Source organism: Aquila chrysaetos, chromosome 16 (assembly GCF_900496995.4).
Source record: "Aquila chrysaetos chrysaetos chromosome 16, bAquChr1.4, whole genome shotgun sequence".
In the NCBI taxonomy this organism is placed as follows: Eukaryota; Metazoa; Chordata; class Aves; order Accipitriformes; family Accipitridae; genus Aquila; species Aquila chrysaetos.
In genome coordinates this window covers 281222-295751 of record NC_044019.1, presented here as the reverse complement: position 1 = coordinate 295751, position 14530 = coordinate 281222, and positions in this window count along the sequence as shown.

The following is a 14530-nucleotide window of genomic DNA, read 5'->3' as shown; positions in this document are numbered from 1 at the left end:
CGTCTCACAGAAAGAATATTAAAATGCAAATGGATTCGGGCTGTGTCCTCATAAACAACCATGTTCATTTAACCTCTGACCTGAACGTTTAACTGCCCATTCCAGCAATTTGTACGGTATTAGCCACAGCACGCCACTCCAAAGTGCTAACTTTGAGAAGAGAGGACTAAATGAATGGGTTACTATCTGTGATGTTCAGTTAATCATGTCAAAAGGACTTTATAGGCATAAAACTATTCTTTTAAAACTTCCCTTTAGTTAGTTGACATTTTTGCTAAGGGAAGAAAAAACAAACAAACATGCAAAAAAATGATGAGCAAGTGTCAAGAAAGTTATTTTGAAACATTATTGACTGCACAGTGCTGTGCGCCAGCTCAACCGAAGAGTAGCCAGAGCATTTCAGCAGAGGCTGCCATCCAGCATCAGCTGTCTCCACTCTCCCTCCCAACCGGTCTGACGCCCTGCCTTAACTTGCCTGCTCTCCTTGGCTAGCAGCCAGGACCGCTTGTGTGAAGCACTTAGTAGCACTGTAGAACTTTGAGCAGTGATAAGTCCAGACTTTCTTCCCCTCTTCTGTATCAGGATATTCCAGGCATTCCCTGCAGCGTTTTCAGTCACATCTTCAAAACAATGTGGCTCTTTTTCTTGCAATTAAAAAAAGCCCACCTGCCTGACATGAATAATATATAAATCAGTCTTTGTCCAAATTCAACCACATCTCTCCTCCCTGCTACTCCTCACAGGTCTCAAGGAGAGCCCTTCAAAAGTCCTATGGGAGCTTGTCTGACCATGGACAATGTCAAATTAAAACAGCAACAAGCAAAATACCTGTTAATTGTTCCCAGTTTTAAGTATCATTAAAATCACATTAAATACTCACTCAAACCAAATTAAAGTATGAAGGTTGCTCTTAACAATTTCGTTTTAAAGGAAGTAAATTAAATTAATCTTTTTTGCAAGCACATGACTCCTGAGAAAGGGCAGGGTAAGAGCCCCTTTGCAGTGAACTGAATGTTACAGAAGGGAAAGGAGCAGTTGGGACATCAGAGCACTCTTACCTGACAGTGTGTCTGTATTTTTTCATGACAGAACTACTATTCAAAAATATTCATAGCACTTCAGAGTTTATTAAATATTTGTAACTTCTAGAGAAAACTGCCACAGTTGAGACTGGATCTCAAAGTTGTTTCAAAGTTTGTTGCACAAGTCAGTGAGGAGGAGGAAACAATCTGAACTAACAGTGTTTAGAAAGTAATAGTTTTTTTCATGGTTTCTAACATTGGACCATACCTGTACTCTTAGTTGATTATTCAAATGGGCTGATTTTTCATGTCAGTTTTGGATTTCGACTTTTTCTCAGTAAGTTAATTCCTTTCTGTAAACAGCTCTTTGGGGGCACAGTCTCAGGTATCGCTCATTGCAGGTAACTGATTTGTCGTCTTTTGCTCACACTGATTGGCAGTAAAGGCTCTAAATATTTACTATCCAGTTTCACTTTTCTGAAATGTGTCCACTTCCTTGCCCAAGAAAACTCAAAGTGATGACTTGCCTCCTAGAAGAGGTGGTAACAGGTCTTCTGTCTTTGCTGACAACGTGGAGTGTCAGGAAACAGTTTTATGGCTCATTCAAAAATTAACAAAGTTTTACCTTCTCCAGTAAAAGCACATGTGCAGTTACTGTGAAAGAAATACAGTGGTATTTACAGACTAAAAGAGAAAAATAATACTGCAAGTTGGAATGAATGTTTCATTTTGTACTCTGACAGACTTCAACCCTTTTCCAATTTTCCTTCTTTGTTTACCCCAAAGGGTAAGCAATGGTTTCAGGAACCCCCCTTCACCTCTATATATCTGATCTACTGGACAGCTATTCCCCAAATGCAAAAGAGAGAAGCCATGCCATTCAAAATTAACATTTTCTTTAGCCTATTCTGTTCTAGACCTTTTAACATAACAAAGTGACTGTTTTGCCACACTCAGTAATGCAGAAATCTGGCATTTGAGAATTGCATCAAAAAATACCAGACTTTATCTATTTTAAGTTGAATGAATATATTTTGACTTGAGATTACAAATTTTTTTCAGTACACACTAAACTCTTAACACAGTAACTCTACACACTAACTGAAAGATTCTCAAACTCTGTTAACAAACTCCAGATACAGAGTGGCAACTGTACTCTAGTTTAAAAAAAAAAGAAGAAAAAAGAAAAAAATTGGATTATTCCTCATCTGATTTTCTGTGACACCTCACATTATGGATAACAGAGTCTGCACTGAGCAGGCTACAATTAAAATAATGTACATTATACTGCTCTGATACACAAGAATCAAAATAAATTATTGTTTGAATTTAGTATTTATCCTATAATACATTATTTTATGTTTTGTGAAACCTTACTGTGAGTTGTCAAAGTGAAACATCTTCAGAGACATTCAGAGCAGTTTAGCTTTCAGCTGACTCATATTTCAAAAGCTCTTTTTCCACTGACTCTATGCAGCCACCATGAAGTTCTGGTACTTTATTCCAAAGTTAATTTCACAGATAGCTAGAAATTTATTTGGATGACACATTCAAGAAGGACACAACTGTCCAAATCTTAGCAGAATTAGGTAAGATAAAGAAGGACACACCAATCATCAGAGACACCAGGCACATTTTATATAAGGAGAGACTAAACTGACAAGCCTTTCCAGTTCGGAAAGAAGGAAACATAGGAGAAATATGGTGTTATCACAGGTATATAAAATCATGAATGTCAGGTACAAAGTCAGTAGATAAACACTATTCATTTTTTCTTCCAAAACAAGACACAGGAGGCATAAGTAAACATATTAAAACCCTCAAATGGTTAAAAGATATTTCTATTACTCAGGTTCTCTCATATCTGACAGGCACTAAAGCAAGTTCCTTGCATTTTTTTTTGGTCAGGCTACCTTACTCCTTTCTGAGTAAGGCGATTCTTTCTCTCCCACTTTTTCTCTACTCTAGATCTTTTGTCTCCTGCATGCTCATTTTTTCTTCTCCCTCTCCTCTCTCTTTTGGTAAAATTTTATTAATGGGCCTACAGGCTCCTGCTGACTTAAGTGGGTTTGAACCTAACTGTTCACCTGCCTTTTTGCTTTATACCTCATCTCTTACTAACTTGCAATTTTCTTTTTCCTTATTAAACTCTGAAGGAAAAAGGAGTTGAGAAAGGTGGGGGAGGAAGAAAAATTGTAAAAGCAATAAAGGAAGGTACCTCCTTGTAGATACCTCAGAGAAGCACCGTAGTGCATTATATGTCCTATTCTCAGAGCACATTTTAAAAAGATTATTTTAAATTACCAGAGTTTTTACTATGAACGATCATTTTGCACTACTACGATGATTCCTTTAATTGTACAGGAAAATAATACTGAATTCATTGTTCTGCCAATACAGCTTTGGCTACATAATTTAAATACACCCACCCCCACCCCCCAAACATTCTAAGGAAAATATCCTCAGAAAATGTTTTTATCTGTATTTGAGTTTTATTTGTACTTGAATTCCAGTTTAATTCAGTGTTTTCAATACATCTGAATTGGAGAAAAACAACATGGTAAAAAATGCAGACAATAATAAATCACTGTCTTGGCAAAACAAGAGCAAATTTTTAAAGTATTAAGTCATGCTGTTATTAAGAGGAACATTTTATACCAAGGAGAATGGAAAAATGAGAAATTTATTTAAATATCAAAACAGGATACATCCAAGTGTTTTCCTTTGTTACCAGTATCAATTAGATTCACCTCCACTTGCAGATATAAAGGGGTAATTAGTGTTCGATTACTGACAATTTATAGTTTCAAGAACGGATTTTTTTTACATTGCTCATTGACAGGAAAGGATCATAATACATTTTTGCAAGAAACCCAAAACACTATTTCTAATATTTCTAAAAATTCTCTGGCTTTACTGAGACATCAAGCCACTCTGTCTCAAACAGAAAACCCCACATTTTATACACTCCTTCTTCTTCAGGTTTTTTGCCTTCTATAGTATTTCCTACCAAGTTTTTCAGTTAAAGAAACGAAATAAGGTATTTGCTGTAATTGTGCGTTGTGACTTTTATTTTCCAAATTGTGTGATCAATTTATTTTCTGTTGAGATGGGTGTAATAGGATTAGGCTGCAAGATATTTAAGCCATTATCATCAATATCTTAGAACCAAACTTGATGGCCCATGGATGAGGTAGAGCAGAATCCATATCCCCAAAATGTGTATAAATCCCCAAAGCCTAAATCTAAACATAATTTTGTCTGGGTTTGTTTTAGAAAAAAAATGACAAGATTTAGGACATGTCCCTCTGCTTCTAAGGCGTCTGAAGCACTTGATCTTTGACAGAACTGACAAATTCAAGTTTTCCATCAGGAAACCCGTTTCAGCCACATTCATCAGCTGATGTATTTACTTTCATAAATTCCCAGTCCTCCTTCTACCACTACCTTGCAGGTGTGACTCAGTCAATGCATTCCCTCCTTCATCAACAAGACATCATTGTGCACAGCTCAGGTGTAAGTTTGCACTAGAGTGTTAACTCTTGAAACACCACAGCTGCTACTGAAGCATCCATATATGATGCAGAAAGACTTATTCAGCACAGAAAAGAAATGCTGTCCCAATCCATTTCTCAGTAATGCCACAAAAAGATCTCAGCACGATTCCTGTCATCTCAACGTGCAGCTTTCATCATTCATAACTTTAACCAAATGCAGTACACACAAAAAAACAGAGACAGATGACAGGAAAGGAGAGAGTAATTGAGAAAACATTCTACAGCCTGCGCTTTTGCTTTTTGTTCCCAGATTCTTCAAATATAAAATTTGCATGCCAAGATCTGAACGTGATACACAGACTAAGATGGCAGCACTAGTAACTGGTTTATCAAATGCAGGAATGGCTAGGTGAACTGCACCGAGTCTTGTGTTTAAAAGGAGTTTTATCCTGCATATTACAGACAGTGTTTAAGCTGTACCTCACGGATTCACTTCTGATGCATTTTTTCTATGCTAAAAGCCTAAACGTATTTTTAAATCCAACACTGATTTCATGTATCTTAAAGGTAAAAACAAACTGCAGAACAGGCGGTACATGGGAAAGCCATGCAAGTACTACCATGTCCAAGAACAACATTACAATGCTCATAACCTAAACATGCTGGAAGGTAGATCTGCCCCACTATTTCACCAATATGCATTTGGAAAAAAAATGTTTGCAGGAAAATCTAACTTTGGCCATGAGAGTCTTTACAGAGGCCTTGGACTGCTCAGTGACTCTACTGACACAGCGTGTATTAAAGATTTATGTTTAGTTAGCTGCACCATTGGCTTATAGAAGACCATTCCATAAAAGTTAAATCTAAGCCCAGAAAAGTTACAGCTGGAAACTTTTTTTCTGCAACGGGCTGAAAGCAGAGTCATTAATGCTGCGATCGGTCTAATCCAGAGCATTTGTCGCTGCTAATTATTACGGACAAGCCTCTTTATTGAACCACATTCTCTTATCGACATTAGGATGCATGAGCCGAGGCTGTTGTTTTAAACGCACTCATTAACCACACAAATCAGCCCTGTTGACAGAGCGCTTTTGAATTAAGCTTCAGACTGTAGTCATTGGACAAGGAGCAATTTATAATGCCATTAGCAACACTTGCGAAGGTTACAGGCATCAAAAATTGTTCAGCCGTAATTATTCTTAATGGATACAAGGAATAAACTGATGCAGGACAGCTTTTTCATTAGCTTTCAATCAAGGCTGATGGCTTTGAGAAATGTACAGTAAGTGCGTTTTGGGGAGAAATAATGATGTTGCAGCACCTTTCATTGGAAAATGCTCTCAGTTCAGAACTTAACTTTTAATAGCCTTAATTTGATATAATTTAAAAATCTGATTTGCTTTGAAGATCTTGCAATGAATTGTTTTGGCTGCTGTTTAACCCTTTTTCAAGTATTCATCCCAAACATGCTAAAAAATAAAAATAAAAATAAAACCAAAAATCTTCAGATACTTTGCATTCTCATGGAGAGCATTAGACTTTTGATTTCCTACACCCCTAGTAACTAGTACAGATTTTTAAAGTGAACTTGGAGCTCTTGGAGAATGAAGGGAATTTTACAATGTTTATCTATCCCTGAAAAAGTACCAGCACATACATGACATCCTCCATAAAATTCAGTCGCAGATTCACAGACAGGTGGTCTAGCGGTTTTGTTCACCTACAAAGCAATAAATCGTGAAACCTTGTGCTCACTCCTAGAGACATGAGGACAGACACATACATATGTACACCCTGTTCTAACCTTCATCCACTAGCACCTACTCTTCATCCCTGTTAGCCAGTCTTCTGAGCTATGTGGACTATTGGCCTGATGCAGTATCTGTCCCTATGTTCTCTGACCAGTGTCCCCTTATTATACGCTGTAAACTTGGATGTGAGATGTCATTTATAGAATTCAGAATCATTGCAAGTATGGCAAAGAGCACAGTAACAGTGCCACTTCTCCCTGAGCAAGAATTAGCAAGAATGACTAATTATTTCACTCCTTTTTCTGGTACAGCACGGTACCAGCTTTTGGTTCAAATATTTATAATTGTTGTATCTAATGAATCAGCTTGGTGCTTTATAGGTTAATAACAACACTGAAACCATAAGGGCTGTGAACCAAGCACAGGGGCTGCAATGGAGTGTGCTTTCTGTATTGGGACATCTTAATCTCATTGTTACAGTTGACTTCTTACCACTCAGCCCCTTTGGGCCTCTGGATACTAACAAGATGGAAGACTGAGAGTCAGAAGGGTAATAAGCTTTGTTTCAATCAAGAGATACTACTGCACTGCACAGAGTGATGGAAAGAATCTTGAAAGAAGTCCCAGACAATAAATCGGAGAAGAAGTACAGCTGGTGTCTATGCTGCCTTGTTGGCTTAGTAAGGTCTGTGAAAAGACAGCAAATAAAAGGAAGAGTATTCATCAAGATATAATTTTTACTCAGCTCTGCTACTTCTGAAGACAGAACATAAGGAAGAGTGAAGAAGTCCCATTTCTTGAATGCATATTCTACTTACTAGAGTCCAATGTGGCCAGTTAAATCACATGCCATATCCCACTGTTAGACAAGCCATCTTGTTTAGCTGTATACCACTGTTGCACATTTCAAGTTGAAAAGAACCAGACATACTAATCAGTAATGTTACAGAAGTTTACACTGATATTCTGCAAAGAAACCAATTCTGAAATTTTATTAGTGAAAGTCTTAGTGAGATTTACTTGATTACATTTAGAAAGTTAACATGAATAATGTCTGACATCATTCAAGTTACTTTCCAAACCTAGGAACTGCTGGTTATATCTAACATTCGGGTGGCAAGACCACGTATGCACAAGCATATACAAGAAAATACATAGAAATATTAAACTTTATTCCTTTAAAGCACAGGTAAAATGGTGAAACAGAACAGAAAAATAATTTAAGTTTTAAACTGAATTTGCTACAGTTAAAAATCACATTACCTTATTTCTGAAAAGCAAAAACCTTCATAAGTTGGTCCTCATTTCATATCTCATCACAGCTGCTAATGGCAGTCCACGTCCCTAACAGGAATACCTTCTTTGTGAGACAGGGATCTTTCCAGACAGATTGAAGCTTCTGGCCCTATGGCCTATTAGCCACAACTGGTTCAAGCCCTAAAAACAATCAGAATTTCTTCTGTTCTTTAGCACTAAAGGTGTTTTTAGCTACTATGTTTCCGTATTTTTACAGTACAAGAGATCTCTTCACTATTCTTTCCTTATACTTATGCGGTTCAAAGAAAAGAGATAATGAAGAAAGTTAGTCTAAGACAAGGCAAGAATGTGGTTTACTGTCCTTAATCCCTCTGTGCTTGCCAGATTACAGGTCAGGATAGCAATACAGAAGCAACTTTGCTTCTTAAGCAGTCTAACTGTAACAGCAGCACCACTTTGCAGGTGTGTAATTCAAACAGAACAACAGAAAAAAGATGCTTTTAAAATATGCTGTGCAGAGAGCTGCTGAGAGTACAGAAAGTCTGACGCAAAGCTAATGAGAGCAAATAACCAACCACTGATACCAACCACTGTACTTCAGTTTCAGTCAGGAGATGCAAAGAGAGGCCTTGAAATCAAATTTGAAACTGGTGGATGCCAATGCAAGTAACAAAAAAAGGAGGGATGTCAGATTTGCTTTGCACCAAAGTGAGAAATCAATGGTGACTTCATATACAGGTGAATTTCAGCAGTAGTTGTACCAAATTTTATCACACAATTTGTGGTATTTTGTGCTTTGTTTAATCATAAATACTGGGACCAGATTATTACACAGAGTAATACTCCTTAAAAGATAAAAGTTTCTAACATGCACACATGAAAACAATGAAAAACAATGGGTATAAATATGGGCAGTTCAGAAACCAGAAAGCAAACAAGATATCTAAATTTGTTGCATTTTTAAAAATACACCCATTTCCAAGAATCTTATAGCGCATAATGTTAAAGCCAATTTTGGTCCAAAAAAATTAGACTACCCTTGCAATGCTGTGCACCAGTAGTGATGGCTACCAAAACAGACAAAAATACAAACCCTGTATCTGTCTGTATCAGTTATAAACTACTACCTTACTAAAGGTTAACACGACAGGAAAATTATTCAGAGGAAGTGCTGCCTTCTACTTCAGTGCTTCTCACTGTTGTTTTACTCATATCATCATAAATTTGAGTCTCTTGCTCACTCATATTAGGAAACAAGCAGGATCTTAACAGTATTGTAACAAACCAACTTTTTCTGACCAGAGGAAACACATAGAGATGAGACGCCAAATCTCAAATCACAAGCAAAATTCTGGCATGGCAGACTCTCTAGGACTGATCAGATGCTATTTAATGTGAATTCCTACTAAAGCTTTTCGTATTTATTGTTTACTGTCCCCTGGGAGTGTGATTAATTCTGACACAAATGTGCACTGGAGGATAGAAGAGGTGACACTCATGTTCAGGGATCTAAGGAGTGAGGAAGAGGAAAAAAGCAGGATGTAGATCCATATTGCAGAAGAATATATTGCTCAGAATCTAATAAAACGTGTTTCACTGGGTTTACAGAGGTCATGTGTATGATGGCATGAACCCCTCAATCTTGGGTTCAGAGGATTCCAAGGGGACAAGTCCTTCCTTCCTCCTTTGATCCTCCCCTTTCTCATGCTGGGCCACCCCTGCTGGTATTATCCCACACTTACCCTACTGACTCCCAAATCCCCATTTTCTTTCCCCTAGACTGCAAGATCTAATAAGGTTTATGCTTAACCCAGTGAACCTCTTTTCCGATGCCACATACATGCTCTCACTGATTACTTCCCAAACCATTCTTTCCGTAAAGACAGATGAATTTCTAAGAGCAACACTAAGATTAGATTCAAACTTTACTGCATATATCGTTAAAGACCAGCAATGATCTTACTTCCATTCTCTATTTTTAGAACAATCCATCTCACTTTTTAATGACTGACCTTGAAATTATTCCTCAAGGGCACTATGGGAGTTTGCTTCTGTCGCCTTAGTTCAGATATCGGACTCCATGCAGAACAGTTCCAATCACAGTCACAAATACTATAGTTCTGACACTTCGCAACATGGTTTTGGCAGCCGTCCCTCTACTAAGAAATCATTTAAGTAAAATGACATGCTTAATGGCATTAAATCAAGGTAGAGGGAGCTAAATTCTCCAATTTTTTAATATATACACATGTATACTGACGCACATATATTATCAAAAAGAAGTCTTGATAAATGAAGCATTGGCCCTGCCATCCTCACTTTGCATCTAGATTGCAGATTGATTACATTTTGGAATGAACCAGAATATACACAGATTCCAAAACAAACAAAAGAATAAACTACTTGCCCCACAAAGCTACAGCAAAGAGCATGACCTGATCTTTTTGCCTCTCACTGACACATCACTGTCACGTCCCCAAAAAACCAAACCCACACCATCAAGAGGGTATAAAATTGTTGTCCCAATTGGTTCTACTTGACTGAATGTTGTCAGCTGGATAAAAACTGCAGTGGAGAAATCAGGCCCACAGCAAAGAATGTATCTGGATCTAATTTGCCTCATCATTTCATCTCTGGTGTCAAGGAGTTAAAGCTGTTTACTCCAACAGTAATTTAATATTTCCTAATGATCTAGAAATACAGATTTGTAAGACATTTAAGATTAACATTTTCAATCAACGCTTTTGCAAACTGAAGTCTTGTGAAAACTGGCATTTGACAATCTAATGGTAAATAACCAACTTATGCTGAGTGTGCTGTTATTCCTGTCCAGTTGCTTTTTCAAGGTGAGGAACAATGGGACTCCAAAGTAACTGGAGCTTGGAACTTCATTCAAATTTCTCTATGGATTACTTGTTGCTCACTTTACCCGTGAATAATGTAGCCCCTCTTTCCTCAGATTCAATGATCTCACTCATCTTTGAATTCTCAATTTTTTCCAAGAACTGAAAGAAAAAGATAGTAAATAATTTAACATGTAATCACTGCTACACATACCCTGTAGACACTACACCCTTATTGGGTAATAAAGAGGAATTCCCTACATGCATACACTATTTCTACATGAAATTTTCCACAAGCCGTAAATTTGCCTCTGCATCAATGCACACATGTGAGCTGGACCTTTTTACAATAAATCATTTACAGAATCCACAGCTTGAGTCATCGTGCAAGATGCCATGGAAACCACACTCCACAGTCCAGAACGGGACCCCCAAGGCAGTATATTCTAAGCTGTACTATCATATTGGTACATGCTTAATTACAGTCCATGTGATCACTCAACGCCATCCACTGTTCTGTGCTAGATAAAAGCAAACTATCTATTGTATGAATCTGAACATTTAACTGGTTATTTAGAAAGAAATGTCATGGAAGAATTATGACAATACTGTTTGTTCAGCACTACATTCAGGTGCTAATAGCAAAAGGAGAAAGACAACTTTCCAAAAAGCAATAGTAGCTAACTGAATTTCTACCCAATTGCTGAAACTTGGGGGGGGGGGGGGGGGCGCGCAGGAATTAAAAAAACAAATCAGCGTTTCAATAGATTTGCACACCAAAGTGTTAACAAGTTATTATGAAAACTGATTTTCTGCAGAAAAATCTGTTTGCTAGTTAACTCCCTTGCCTTCATAATGACTTCAACACATTACAGCCTTTCTGAAAATATTGGTTCAATTGTTCAGCAAATTGAAATTTAAGCTCAGGAGAACATGGTCTGCATTCTTCCATCACAGTAGTATGAATCAGGAGGGGGCTGTTCTTTTGGTTTTGGATGGGGGTTTTTTTGTCTGCTTTTTTCTTCTTTCTCTTTTTTCTTTTTTTTTAAAGTGCATTTCTACGAACACAGTCATCAAAATTACTCAATCTCTAGCTCAAATCTCTAGTTACATTTTCAGAAGATTCAACTAAAATAAAACAACTTTTGATTAATAATAGAATAACTCTCAATTATGACTCAGAAATTAACATTTACGTATATCTCCTGCACTGGATTTGTCCTGCTTCTTGGAAACATGTATCTGCTCTCATTTCAGAACTGTGAAAAGTTCTTTAGGAACTGGCATGCACACCTGCACTTTTAGGGGGGAGAGGGGGAGGAGTGGGTGTTTTGTTTTGGTTTGTTTTTTTTAAGCTGTTTTTGCATTTTGAGGTGGGGGTTACCCCAAAACTGGCGTGAAATTGATAGGTAAAGCCTGTAGGTCAGCTGCCAGCTGAAATCCTATCAGTATCAGTGAACAATCTCTGTTCTAAAATTCTTAACATCTCGAAGTATAAGTGACATTAAAGTATTTTAGAAAATGGGAAGGTCACTACAGAAGTGTTCAGAAAGGGTTATGAAACAGCTCTACCCAGTACTCTAGTGGTAACATTCAGCCTATCTGGGCTGCCCTGTAGGGATGAGTATTGCGGGAGAGATGTCTCAGTTGGGAAGAACGTATCTTCCCAGCTCTTTTGGTGATTAAGGTGTCATAGGTCATGTTTCTCATATAAACAAATGAACTCAGAGATGAGATTTAAGCCATTAATAGCTAATTTGACCAACACTGCAGACACTTCAAGAGCACTCAGCACAAGATCAGCAATGTTGGAAGCAGACAGAATGAGACAATACTGGTTACTTTAGCATTAGAACAAAGTGTATCTTTTGGCCTCCATGAAACAAGGGGCTTGGAGAACAGAGGTAGAAGATCTTAGAATTTTGAGTCAGAAAGGGTTCAGCAGAAAGACATACTTCAGGGAGGGGGTGGGTGGCAGAAATCCTTTGAGATCCTGGTTTTAGGATGCAGTAAGTCCAGGCACAAGGAATACGTGCTGGCGATATAGAGAAAGAACATGCTCATAAGCAGGCTAGAAGGCTATAGATAAAGGGCGTAATCTATGTAACATTAGAAAGAATTTAGATGACAAGGCAGAATTTTTAACATCAGCTGCAGTCTCACCTGCCAGTCTCTGTCAAACCAGTAGTGAAGAGTGCAGTATCAGCCAGCAAGCTGATTTTGTCAGGCAGGTTACACGGTTACAACTTAAGAATAGCCCTCATCTCTCCACTCTATTCAGTAAAAGTGCACCGCTTTCCAATATTAGCAAAATGACCAACCAAGCTGTATGGAAGTTAGCTTGCTGTCTGGGATGGTAATGGCTAAGAGCCCTCTACATCTCTATAGCATCTGAACATTTCACTCTGGTTACCCAATGTACCCCTGCCAGAATCCTTTCTGTTAAGGATATTTTACTGTCATTGATTTTCATAAAAGGGCCCGCAGTACATTCAGACTTTGTGACTCACCTGTGACGGCAGATGATGTCCAGCATCTTTACGTTTGTGGAATCTGGTGTTCCTGAATCCCAGTCCAGTGCCTATGCATTGAATATTGATCCTGGCAGACACAGCAGTACCATTTGGGCCTGCCTTTAAGGCAAACAGAAAACAAAGGCCCTGAAGAAAGAGGTGGTATGAAAGAAGACGGGATCAGCTAATGATGAAGGAAATTAAAGGGGGAATCAAGCAAGCTGGCATCCAGATTTGGGATGATTGTGCCTGCATAGTTTGTTAGTAACTCATTTAAAACATGTACCTTCACATATGCATAATTCATTTCAGCCAGTCTGTCAAAAATTCCAAAGGCCACAAAGGATTTCTCTAAGCATTTTTGTGAAGAATTTCACAACAAAATCCCTTATTCATGAAGACACAACTTTTGTCCTGAGATTTCATGGAAAAATTGCAGTTACGTTTGGAAAAGTAAAAACCAAAAAAAAGCATAGACCATCTCACAACAGAAAAAGCTGCTAGATGCTGTGCCTTCCCTGAGACTGGAGTGAGAAAATGATTCCGCCCCCCTGCACAAAGCAAGCTATTCTTGTTATTACAACATAACAACTACAGACTACATAAAGAACTCCTAACATCTGCTGTAATCTCACCTATCAGCCTCTGCCAAAAGAGTAGTGAAGTGAGCGATATCAGGAAGTAGGCTGCTCAGCTAGGAAAGCAAGGAAAGCTCTTGAACTGACCTTGGGAGAGAAGGGGAAGTAAAGGTTGATATAAATGCCTAAACTTATAGAACATCATAGAGCTCACTCCTCTAATGTTAGTCTGTCTTACCTGGATCATCTCCCCCGCCAGTACAGAACACACGTTGCTTTTCCTCCCTTCTGGCCATTTCCATGAAGTATCTCCAAAATCTTTCATTCACCTAACATGTATTAACATACAGATACTTGAAGACTATGGTTCAGCAGCCTACGCTATAAAAAACTAAAGTGCATGGCACAGCATATAATAAAATATTACACCTAAATGAGCCTATCTGAAGACACACAGTCTGGCTGTTTACCTCTCCACCTAGAAGACTGTACAGGTTTTCAACGAGTGGAAGGAATATTTAATAACTAACCCTGTTCTCATAGACATTAAAACCTTACTATGCAGCCCAACAGTTCACATATTTGGCGACTGGTTTGCCTGAGTTAGATATATCCCTTGTATGAGGATGCAAACCCACAGTCAACAATTATTTCTTGACAAAGAGTACACTCTGCTCCCCTCAGTCCAGCATAGAACTACTGAAAGCTTTCCTTTGCTTTCCCGATCAAGAACCATTCACTTGTACCAAACTTCGACATTATTCCATGTGGCCTTTCTTCTGAGCCAGATGACATCACATCCCTCCATAAGGCATCAGCACAATACTCACGACAGGCTATCGCATTCTTACTGTGGTCTCAAAAGACCACTTATTTCCTGTTAGGCTGTTCAAGTAACATTTGTGACAGCAGGAATTCTGCACTTGTGCTCTCCAGTGACTCACGTATTCAATTACTCCCACAGACAGCACACCTGACATATCTATGTTTGGACTCTGCAGCATACCTGAAGTTCCACTGTGCAGAGAGCGCGCGATTCTTTCCTGAGCTTATTGCCAAGAAGGCACTG